Source organism: Montipora capricornis, chromosome 6 (genome assembly GCF_036669925.1).
Source record: "Montipora capricornis isolate CH-2021 chromosome 6, ASM3666992v2, whole genome shotgun sequence".
Taxonomy (NCBI): domain Eukaryota; kingdom Metazoa; phylum Cnidaria; class Anthozoa; order Scleractinia; family Acroporidae; genus Montipora; species Montipora capricornis.
The window spans coordinates 58,978,489-58,990,440 of NC_090888.1; the positions used below are offsets into that span (position 1 = coordinate 58,978,489).

The 11,952-nt window shown below is 38.0% G+C and overlaps 1 protein-coding gene across 3 annotated transcripts in view; it reads left to right on the plus strand.

The window, feature by feature from the left end:
• The window catches only part of LOC138052676 (tetratricopeptide repeat protein 28-like), a 33,729-nt gene that overhangs the window by 11,565 nt on the left and 10,212 nt on the right, over window positions 1–11,952 (plus strand). For 2 of the 3 annotated variants that reach the window (XM_068899223.1, XM_068899222.1), the window contains one exon: window positions 885–933. The exons of the other annotated variant lie outside the window; for it this stretch is intronic. The gene's annotated coding sequence lies outside the window, so the exon portion shown is untranslated. The remainder of the gene's footprint in view (window positions 1–884; window positions 934–11,952) is intronic. 3 annotated transcript variants of the gene reach the window in all.

An 11,952-nucleotide genomic window follows, 5' to 3' on the forward strand; every position in this document is an offset into this window, starting at 1 on the left:
TCTCTGTCTCTGCCTATAAAAAAGCACGTGGCTCTTCTCTATACCTGCTCGACGAGGATCAACTGATTTATAACAGACTGAGGGGCCCAAACCTGCGAGCAGTAACATAAATGGGATCGAACTAATGAGCAATAAAGGCGCAAAAGAGCATTACTATCGACCAGACCCGCGCAATGTCTCTTTAGGAAACCCAACATCCTATTTGCCTTAGCAACAATCGTAACTATGTGCTCCTTCCAAGAGGTGTCATTTACAATCATAACCCCAAGATCCTTTTCAGATTTAACCACCTCCAGGTCAATTCCATTTAAACTGTAAGTACGTGGTGGGCTTACACGTTTCCTAGATATGCGCGCATTTTCACATTTGGCAGGTTGAAAATGCATTTCATTGCACAAGGTGCAAAAAGTGCATCTAAATACTGTTGCAAATTTACAATATCAGACTCTTGCCCTATGATCTTATAGCACTTTGAGTCATCAGCAGACATTGCAATCCTTGCACTAGAAACTGTGTTTGGCATGTCATTAATAAATGATAAAAATAATATCGGTCCAAGTATTGACCCTTGCGGGACCCCAGACCCTACTTCAGACCAGGTAGAACAAGTTCCATTTACTACGACTCTCTGTTGTCTTCCAACAAGATAGGAGCAGAACCATGAGAGCAAGGGATCCCCAATACCATACATTTTTAAATTAGACACGAACCATATGAACCATGTGAGCATTAGCCCTACTAATGAAAATGGGCTCAAGTTAGTGATTATGTCAGAATTCCTTACAAGTTTATTTTCTGATGTGCTCACTATCACTCATGATTAGTTGCGAAAGACGCATCCAAATGATCCACCAGTATTATTTATCCGTTAATATTTTTTTCAGCTGGATTCATTATTACTGCTCAAAAGGTTTTAAAGAGGAACATTGCAAGGTATTAAGTAATATTAGCTTGCTGGGTGTAATAAGTTATTTGTCTGTCATTTGATTGAACTGTGACTAGGTTACTTGTGTTCATTTTGTGTTTATTTTTATTCCAATTATTTTCAACTTATTTTCATCATCCTAATTACTATTATTTGGTTGTTTACCCATAATTACTCAATTTCCTCACATTCTTGCTTGTGTAGTTGTGTTATTCCTACACATTTCTCTTACCTAATTCCTGTTGTGTAGGAGTGGTAAACTCCTTCTTCTCTTAGGTAAATCCTGTATTAGTGGGTTGTAAATTTACTCCCTAGCCTTATTTGGTTTTTAGTTATTTTTCTATTTTCCTGAAATTCATTATAAATTGGCTACCATTTACTCAGTAAGTTCAGTTGGTTCAGTTGATTTATCTGAATAGTGTCAGTCTTCAAGACAAGTTATTTTCCAATTAAGTCTTCTCAGATGTGTAGTTATCAATAACATTTGGTATGTTATCAGTATTTTCCTATTTCTTTATTTATGCCTAACCTTTAGTTTAGTTACTACATATAGCTTTCTGTTTCTGTTCTTGATTTTAGTTCTTAGCAGTGATTGCAACATTTCATTAGCTTTTGTCTAGGTTTATTTATCTAGTATGTTGACCTTTAGTCTGGCATAGCATGTGATTTGCCTGTTGAATTTTTTTGCTGTTTTCCAATGAGTAATTACTGTATTTTTGCTTGCCATTTTTCCCTGTCATTATTTGTATGCTTTTAATTGCATTTGATTCCAAATGATCCGTTTGTTACCATTATTTCACAATTACTAGTTTCAATGTACTATTGTAGCATTATTGTGCAATATGTAATTTGAAGCTCTTGCTATTGTCAAGTCCATTCTTCATATAATAGTTCTTGGATTATACCATTGTTTAGTTTGTTTACAATTTGCAATCATTTTACTCGTTTCCTTAGTAATTTCTTTGCTATTTAGCTCGCAAGCATGTTTCTTCATGTATTAGCTATTTAGCATACTTTTTATTGTTCAGCTTGTAAATAATATCAATTTTACTATGTTTAATCCATTGGCTTATTGTAGCTTTGTTTATTTGTTCTTGTTTTGGCCGTCTTACAGAACTATACTACCCTCTATTCTTTCCTTACACATCGAGAAAGAAAGTGATGTATTTTCATATTTTTTGTTTACAGTCACTTGATCTCGATCCACGGTGTTTCGATAGGCATAAATGATTTGTGTTGGAAACTTATTTCCCACAGTGGATAACCACATCAAATTAAAATTTTTTAGAGTTACAAAAAATGGGACAAGACAAGAAGAAAACGCTTGCAGACAAACCCATGCATTTTGAAAACCGGAAGTTGACCTGTCATGCATGTCATCGGCTGTCATAAATTGACCGAGAAAATATTTGGTCTTCCATAGTGGAAATTGAACTTTGTGCAAGAGAAGGTTCAAAAATTTGACAAGGAAAATAACAGGCATTTCTACACACGTGCAAATTAGCACCTTTTCTGGGATAAAAATTATCATTATACATGTATTTTCAAGCATCTTAGTTTTTCTAAACATTGTCAGGATAATTGTGATGTTTCTTGCTTGAAAAGTATTGAAATTATCAACCATATTGAGCAGTTGAAACCCAAACTCAACAAACAAGTTGATCATATCGGTTTAGCATTACACTTTTAAAATTTTGCCGTTATGTCAGTTACAGTATGTTTTCTATAATTTAATTGGTTAGTTTGCATTTTATGTGCTTGTAAGGAACATTTAATCTACAAAGAATCATTGTATTGATAGTTACATATATATAACCAAAAAAGGGGTAGAAGTCCTCATCAACTTAAAAGTGCTCAATAGTTGAACTAGAGCAATAATTAATTGGTAATGCAAGAGTGAGGTTATTTGGTCATTTCATCGCTCAAATGACCAAATAACCTCACTCTTGCATTACCAACTAGACCCTCCGTGAGGGTACACTGGGTTGCCTGTGGTACGTGCACCGTTCCAGACAATTTTTTTCAAGTTGGGGGGTCATTAAGAAGACCATTTAAAGGGTCACCCAGAAGTCTTACCAGCAGAGGCCCTTTGGCTCACAGGTCCTCGCACATTCGTACGACGAAACAGATCCTTTTCTGGGGTTAAAAACCTGGTTACCGGCCTGTTAATTAATCATTTGTAGAAAGAAGAAATTCCTGTCCTCTTTAGAAAAAATAGACACGCATTGCTTACGTTGGTAATGAAGTAACACAGCGATTTATTCCATATAAAATGTTAACTGAGCTGTGTGTTGTCTTCAAGGAGATTCAAGTTGTCCTTGCGTAATATGTAGCTCTAACAGTGCACGATATTGTTTTGGTATTGTCTATCATTGTAGTGCCATGGTAGAAGTCTTGGGTGAATAGCCTGAGAAGACATGTGGTTACTAGCAAAGTACTGAACCCAAAGAGATTGAAGAAAATAAATAGGAAGTGAGAAACATATGCTTCTGGGCTGACATGTTGATAATTTTCAAGCTCCCTCACAACTTCTTTCACCACAAGTTTAAGCGTGCCCGCTGAGCATCTGACAGCTTTGTAATACTAAAGTTTACTAAAGTGAAGCATCTGTGTCAAATGATGGCAAGATACCGGGTTTTCGTAAGTTTCTTTTTCTGTCAAGTGTTATAAAGTTTGACAATAAATGAGCGAATTCAAAACAAAGATCACAATCGCCCACCATTGTTTCTGCAAAGTCAAAAATCTACTCTCCAAGACGAGGTTATTTATCACCAGGTAATTCCATCATTTTGGAAATAGCAGCTACTTTATTATTCATCGACAATTTTTTGCTGATTTTGGGGCTCATTTTGTTGAACTCAAACACGCTTCCAACAGACCTGTTTATTTTCGTGACTTATGCGCTGCCACAAAATTCTCCCCGTATCACATTTCAACACATGTATGCAAATTTGTTAAGCTCGAAAATTACACATGATATGTTTACAAAAGCTGGAAATTTCACAGAAATCTTTTCCAGCGAAACATTTATTGAAACAAACAACATATTTGCGATTAAGAGGCAAAAAAACCCTTCCTATTTCAGTTGCGTGCGTGCAAACGAAACACACAATCACAAAGCATATGCAATTAAATTAATTTCTGACAGTTCACATCAAACCATTTTCAAAAGAACCTTGATGGTAAATAATAAAAGACAAAAGAAACAACAAGTTTTCATTCAAATAAGTTTTCACTGTCACATTTCCAATTTGTTTTTACCTTTGGTGAGTTGAGTCTTAAAATGAATGTAACTTGCCGGACAACTTAGATGCGACTTCAGTAAACACAGTGATGCATTCAAGGCGTTCGATTCCTTCAGTGTTTGTTAAATCCATAAAAGAATTGCCATTTGACTTCAGAGTTGAATATAGTACCAAGCTAAAGCTTACTTGATATCCAACGGCGAAAAATGAAATTGTTGTCGAAGACCATTACTTGTCGCTTTAACTTCCAGGTATTTATTTTTCATCGCCTAAGTTGTTTATCCAATTGACGTTCCATTCTTGAGCTCCATAAGGGCATATTTTGTTTAAAGATGCACTAAAACCCCATTTGCGGTACCCCAGCCCCCTCAAACCTAACAAAATACGCACAGAAGACTCTATGCACAAAGACACCACTAAGCAGGGGAGTGACAGGCAAGACTTTTACCGACACGGAAAAAAATAAAACGACGAAACGCTACGCAGATTCCGACTGGGTTTAGCAACCCGGTAAAAACCCACGAAATGAAACCGAGATTCCGACTGGGTTTGGCAACCCAGTAAAAATGCTAACAACACCACTAGTGAGGATAATTGCAAACGATACAAGTAATTGCACATGAAGTAGCGTTACAGCTCCAAATACAAAGGGATTCAGTAACAGCAGAAAACAAAAAGCCATGATAATACAAATAGACAGAAAATTCACCTTTTTCAGAAATTTAACTAAATGCATCCGGCTAGGCGTACATCTCTGCGACTAGCTCGATACCGCTAGCAATAACTTTAAGATCAAGAACTTTCTTCTTCAGGAAACTTTCACAGTTCTGTGCTTCTCTCCTTTGGCATTTGGTTTTCAGTGCAGTTCATATCATGATTTTCACATATTTGTTCATTTAGTACACATTTGTTCTCAACATATAAACTTTCTTTCAGTTTGCGGACCAACCCCGGCCAAAACAATCGCTCAACAGCATCTTTTAGTGTGGGTCTACCGCAAACGGCGCGTGCATAAGTGAGTTGTTTGAGCGTTCCGAGGAAGAAGCTTAAGACAACAAAAAGCAATATGCTCACAAACGACATACTGTCATGGGCTGCACACTTCGCCACAACTTGATCGCGCAAACAAATGATATTTGGTATGATCACGCTCAATCATATGGTTTTGCCTGTCAACAAAAGGCATTATTATACTTATTATACTGAGGATCGAAATTCTCCAATCACAATTAGCTATTTTAACAATTTGTTTCCTCAGAAGGACGTCTCTGAAGCTGCCCAATCTTCCATCCACTTAGTGCTATAAATTCACACAAACCACCAACGCCTGCCTTCCTTCGGTTATTTCAGGAGGGGTTAGCTAATATCTGTCTATCGTTAGAATCTCTCGACTCCTGTCTCGTGTTGCTATCGCACACCCACTAAAATTCGCTCATTCCTGGTCGTTTTATTCCTACTCGTTTAGAACCAAACAACTACCTCCTAAATGTCAACACCAGTAAATGATCACGCAAACGAAGCCAATGGCGAGAAATAATATTTCAACTGAATAGCTTGAAATAAAATTTGCGCGAAATCTCTCTCTTTAAAAAAGTTAAAGAAATATAAGGGCCGTTTATACGAGAGAAAATAAAACGCGAACAGCCCATATAAATGATGCAAAATCTACGTTCACAGCTTTCTCAAGCCCCGGCTTATCCTGGCCTGGGAGTTTATACTCGTATAAATAGTTCCTTTGGCGTATTATGTACGCCGCGTCCAGAGTAAGCCGCGGCTTATTTTCTCTCGTATAAACGACCCTATTGTTGTTTTCTCAAGTTAACAATAACTTCATTTTACACAAGAGTGACTATACTGAAATCTTTTTCTGACCTTAATTAAAAACGATCGCCAGCTGTAATCATTTGCCAGAACGATCATGCCTACAAATTCCTGTCATCTTTATTTAATGCGTATTAAATTTCAACTCACTTATGCAAATTAGTTAAACTCGAATACTACACAGCACAATGAATCACAACAGTTGAAACATCTCACAAAAACCTTTTCCAGCATGAAATTTATTGAAACTAACAAAATATTTGCTATTGGAGACAAAAAAAAACCCTTTCTATTCCAATTCCGTGCGTGCAAACAAGAAACAATCCGTCTCACAAACCATACGATATCCAAATAAATATATTTTTCAGTTCAAGATTGAACTCTTTCCTAAAGAACCTTTTCCAAAGCACAAAATAGACAACAACCTTTCTTTCCAATAATTCTTCACTGTCACATTTTCAATTATTTTTTTACCTGAAAACTGTACAGCTTGACTGCAAATTAAATGCAAATTGCCAGACAAATGAGATGCCACTTCGGTAAACACGGTGATACATTCAAGACATTCGATTCCTTTTACACCCATACCCCATACTCAATTTCCCACTTACTGTCAGTGTTCTACATACCAGCACAGTTTATAAAATAAGATTAGAAACAACACACACGTTCTCATATCCGACCGCAATTGTTCTCGAAGACCATCCCTCGTCGCTTTTAAGATTCCAGATATTTATTTTCCCCGCCTGTTTCGTTATTCCAATTGACGTTCCATTCTTGATCTCATAAAGGTATATTTTTGCCACTAAAACGCCATCCCCGTTACCACGACTTTCGACGCCATTGCGGGTTTAATAATTAAACGTTCATCTGTGTGCACCAAGGAAATCTACGTATTCCCCCAGCCCCCTCAAACCTAACAAAATACACAGACAAGACTCTATGCACAAAGCCACTACTTAGCAGGGGAGTGACAGGCAAGACTTTTACCGACACGGAAAAAAAAAATAAAAAAAAACACGAAACTAAACACAGATTCCAACTGGTTTGCCATAGCCAACCCAGTAATTATATATATATATATTTGAATGCGGAATTGGCTTAACAACGGTGATGCCACTTGGAAGAAGGATCCAAAGGATACCACACGCTTACACTTGAAAAATTGTAGTATGTGTGAGAAGAGCAAACAGCGTACTTCTTCGATGGTCAAGACACTTTAATGACGTTTCGCCACGGTCCAGCGGCCCGGCGGCCCGAAGGCCCAGCGGCCCGAAAACCCAGCGGCCCGCGGCCCGCGGCCCACGGCCCGCGACGGCCTGGCAGCCTGGAGGCCTGGGAGCCCAGTCCTGATTTTCCACATTTTTTCTGTCCAGCGGTAAATCCACGCGCATGCACAGATCTGCATCGGGTTTGGGCGTGCAAAATGGACGACGGTGAGTTTGAATTCGTTTACCATTTTAATCATTTGAATCCTTGTTTCTGTTTGTTGTTGTAAACAGACGAAAACAACAGAGAATGACAACGTTTTTCACTTAGCAACAGAGAATGACGTTTTTTTTAGCAACAGAGAATGACAACGTTTTTCACTTAGCAACGGAGAATGACAACGTTTTTCACTTAGCAACATGCAACGAAAGAAAGGATCGAAAAGGATTGAAATGATTATTAAAATGGTAAACGAATTCAAACTTACCGTTTTTCATTTGCGCGCCCAAACCCGATTCAAATCTGTGCATGCGCGTGGATTTACTGCTGGACAACAAAACTGTGTTGGCCTCAGGGCCACTGGGCCGCCGGGCCGTCGCGGGCCGCGGGCCGCCGGGCCTTCGGGCCGCCGGGCCGCTGGGCCTTCGGGCCGCCGGGCCGCTGGGCCGCGGGCCGCTGGGTCGCAGGCCTGCTTTTAGCAAAACCCCTGTAACAAGATCCCTGATTGGGCCTTTGAACGATTGATGCACTGAAAGATCTAAAGAATAAAAAGCTAAAAACCTTTTATACAAGTCAAAAAGGAGAACACTTGTGGGTGATAAGACCCAGGTGTTAATTATATCTAATTCTATTCCTAGAGTTGAACTCTGATCTTTTATTCAACCCGTAAGGTTGAAGGGTGCAAAGTTGTGCACTCCAAAAAACTTCTCTTGTAAGCAAGCGGTCGTCGATGCTATTGTGATCGCTATAATTGCAAATTTGTTCGATGATAACGAAACCAAAATCAGATAAAACATGAGTTTCTTTGTTAAAGTGTAACGCAACTGCACAGGTGTTCTTCTTTGTACTCATGGCTGACATGTGGTTCCGAAATCTGACTTTAAACTCATTGGTTGTAGAACCAATATACTGGACATTACATTTGTTGCAAGTGATCAAATAGATAACGTTCTTAGATTTACAATGGAGTTGTTGTCTGATAGGATAGCTCCTGCCTGTTCTAGCGCTAGAAAAACTATCTCATTCAACTAAAAAATTCTTACAGAGATTGCATTTCCCTTTACATTTAAAGCAACCTTGTCTTTCTGTGTGATTGATATAGGCACGGCGAGGTCGTGCAAGAATTTCTTTAATGTTTTTGGATCTTCCAAAGGAGGGAATGATTAGTAACACTTGTTCTATCCAGACCATTTACCCGAAGGCCTCCAACTCCAATTATAGAAATGTTCTCGTAAGAATTTCTCGCGATGATAAGATTTTAATGTTTGGTTAAGGGAAATTCCATGCGGCAGCTAACCAGTATAAAGAGGTTCCAAATGTTGAAAACAAGTGCTTCTTATGAAATGTCAGCGTACCTGAAATCCGACAGACTATTGTTGCCTAACTACTAGGTTTTCAAACACAATTTTCTGTTCAGTGGTTTAACACATTGTTCTTGGTGCTTGTGTCCACATTCAAGAAAGTGATGTTAAAATTAAAGGAACAGCTACAAACAGTGTTGCACCTGCTTCTGCAAATAAAACACCAAGTGTCATAACAACACGGAGCTCAGGCGACCTGCCATTAAGTGTTGGGCACCTTATCTTCTGCAGAACTGCTAATAACAGGCAATTATTCGATCGTAATCAAGTCACTAAGATAAGATGGCGCTGATCCATGAATTGATTTAAATCTTAAACCTGATTCAATAGGCAATGGGAAGCCAATGAAGTTCGAAGAGAGCTAGTATAGTGAATGGTTAGAACCCGAATGACAATGAACAACGTACTTAAAGACTCCATTGGTAGTACGTTGTCTAAGTGGCTACCCACATGTACGCATTGCATACCTACTTTTTTAAACAACGCCGAGAAAGACGAAAACACAATAGGTTCAATGCCCTGACTACAGGATGATAAACTGGCACAACAAGATAAATTAAGCAGTGAATGAATAACTATGTTAAGCTAATATTTAGAAAGAAAATGCCTTTCTTCATCAGGGTTTCCCAAGGAATGATTTCAACTTATGGAGAAAGAGAGGGAAAGGCATAATTCGGACAGCCCAATTCACACCTAGTAGCCTTTGTACCCTTCTTTTCAAAGGAAAATTGGGTCGGTAAATGAGATGGAGCTCCCCTGAGACCGTTTTTGACAACTATTTCAAGCAGGTAACCATGCCGTTCAAGTTAGTTTCTTGGGCTGGGTGCGTGCTGGGGCAGTTCCCTGTAGATTTTTCTTTGTTAACTTTGGATATCAGTGTCTTGGTTTGTTTTTTACGTCTAGATGGTTTAGCGACATACCTTTTTCAAGTTTTAGCTCAAATATTTAAAGAGGCGCTTCACAATTATTTGTTTTCTTCACTCAGCTATGGACTGCTCCCCGGTTGATAACGTTACTTTTAAAATAATTTCTTTAAATGCTCGAGGGATTCGGGATTTTACTAAAAGAAAAGCAGTATTTAATTGGTTACATAAGCAAAATGCTGATATTGCCTTTGTTCAGGAAACTTATAGCACTCCGGATATTGTTGAAAGTTGGCGATTTCAGTGGCCCGGGAAAATGTACTTTTCTCACGGTACCAATCACAGTAGAGGTGTTCTGATTTTAATAAATGACAAATTACAATTTGAAATGAAAAACACTCAGTCTGATTCTGATGGTCGTTACGTTCTTATAGATGCTCTGATTCAAGACTCTCCGTTCTTATTACTAAACATTTACGCCCCAAACATAACATCAGAGCAATGTTCCTTTTTTTCAAGAATCTTGTCAACTTTAGACGAAACGGATGGGACGTTTAGTAGTCAGTTGATCATCGGAGGTGACTTTAACGCTCATTTACATGAAGAATTGGACAATTATGGTGGACGTGTTGGAAAAAAAGACTCGGTTAAAAATATTATGGAGATTAAACTGGCATACGATCTCGTTGATATTTGGCGAATTAGGAACCCTAACAAAAGAAAGTTTACGTGGAGACAAAGGAAACCTCTTATTCAGCGACGCCTAGATTATTGGTTAATTAGTGATGGACTTCAGGACTTTATTGAAGATTCGGATATAATACCTTCTATTAAATCTGACCACTCGGCCATCACTTTGCAAATTAATAGCTTTGAGGACAAAGTCCGGGGCCCATCACATTGGATCTTTAAATGATTACAACTACCTTAATCTTATTGCCTCTAGTCACCAAGATTGGTTAACAGAATTTCAAGAGGTGAGCGACAAAAGACTCCTCTGGGACTTGATCAAATATAAAATCAGACAATGTACAATTTCTTTTTGTAAATCAAAAGCAAGAGACAGAAGGAATAAACTTACTGATCTTGAAAAGAAACTTGAAGAAAGTGAGGAACTTTGTGCTTGTAATCCTACTGAACAGAATATACTGCAGCTTGAAGAACTTAAAAGTGAATATGATTCTGAGTATGACTACATTACTCGTGGAAACATTATACGGTCCAAAGCTAATTGGTATGAAAAAGGAGAAAAAAATAACAAATACTTTTTGGGTCTTGAAAAATCTAGAAATAAGAAAAACTGTATTCGAAAGCTGTTTGACAAACAAGGACGAGTAGTGACAAACTGCAAAGCTATTATGGCTGAATTAAAAGAATTCTATCAAGATCTATACGCTAATAGGGATTCAGATTTTGATGAAGATGTTTTCCATTCCTTTCAGACTCAGAACGTTAGCATACCTAAGTTATCGGATAACCTAAGCCAACAGTGTGATGGATTGCTGACTTACACTGAATGTTATAAAGCTCTAGAGAAATTTGAAAATAATAAATCGCCGGGAAATGATGGCCTTACGGCTGAGTTCTACAAAGCGTTTTGGCCAATTTTAGGCACTCTTCTGGTAGACTCTTTAAATGCTGCATATTTAAATGGCAAACTGTCAAATTCCATGCGGCAGGCAATTATTCGGTTAATTGAAAAGAAAGACAAGGATAGAAGGTATGTGGATAATTGGAGACCGATATCGTTGCTAAATGTGGACTATAAAATCGGATCTAAAGCTCTAGCAGTAAGGCTCGAAAAGACTCTCCCATTTATCATTCATGAAAACCAATGCGCATATGTCAAGGGGAGAACGATCTTTGACGCAGTGAGATCAATAAATGATGTAATGGAGTATACCAAACTACAGAATATTCCGGGTCTTATGACAACATTTGACTTTAAGAAAGCTTTTGATTCTTTGAGCTGGAATTATTTGTTTCATACACTAAAAGTTTTTAATTTTGGCGACTCCTTTTTGCACTGGATTAGAGTACTTTACTCGGACATTTCAAGCTGTATAATGAATAATGGCTTCGCATCTGATATTTTTGAGGTCAATAGAGGAGTTCGCCAGGGGGATCCTTTGTCACCATACCTATTTATTATTGCCCTTGAAATTGTCAATATAAGTATTCGTGAAAATAATGACATTAAAGGAATCAAAGTTGGTAAATGTGAAGTTAAACTTAGCGTCTTTGCTGACGATCTGACAACTTTTGTTAGTGATACACAGTCCTTTTTCTTGCTGCAAGGTCTCTTAGAT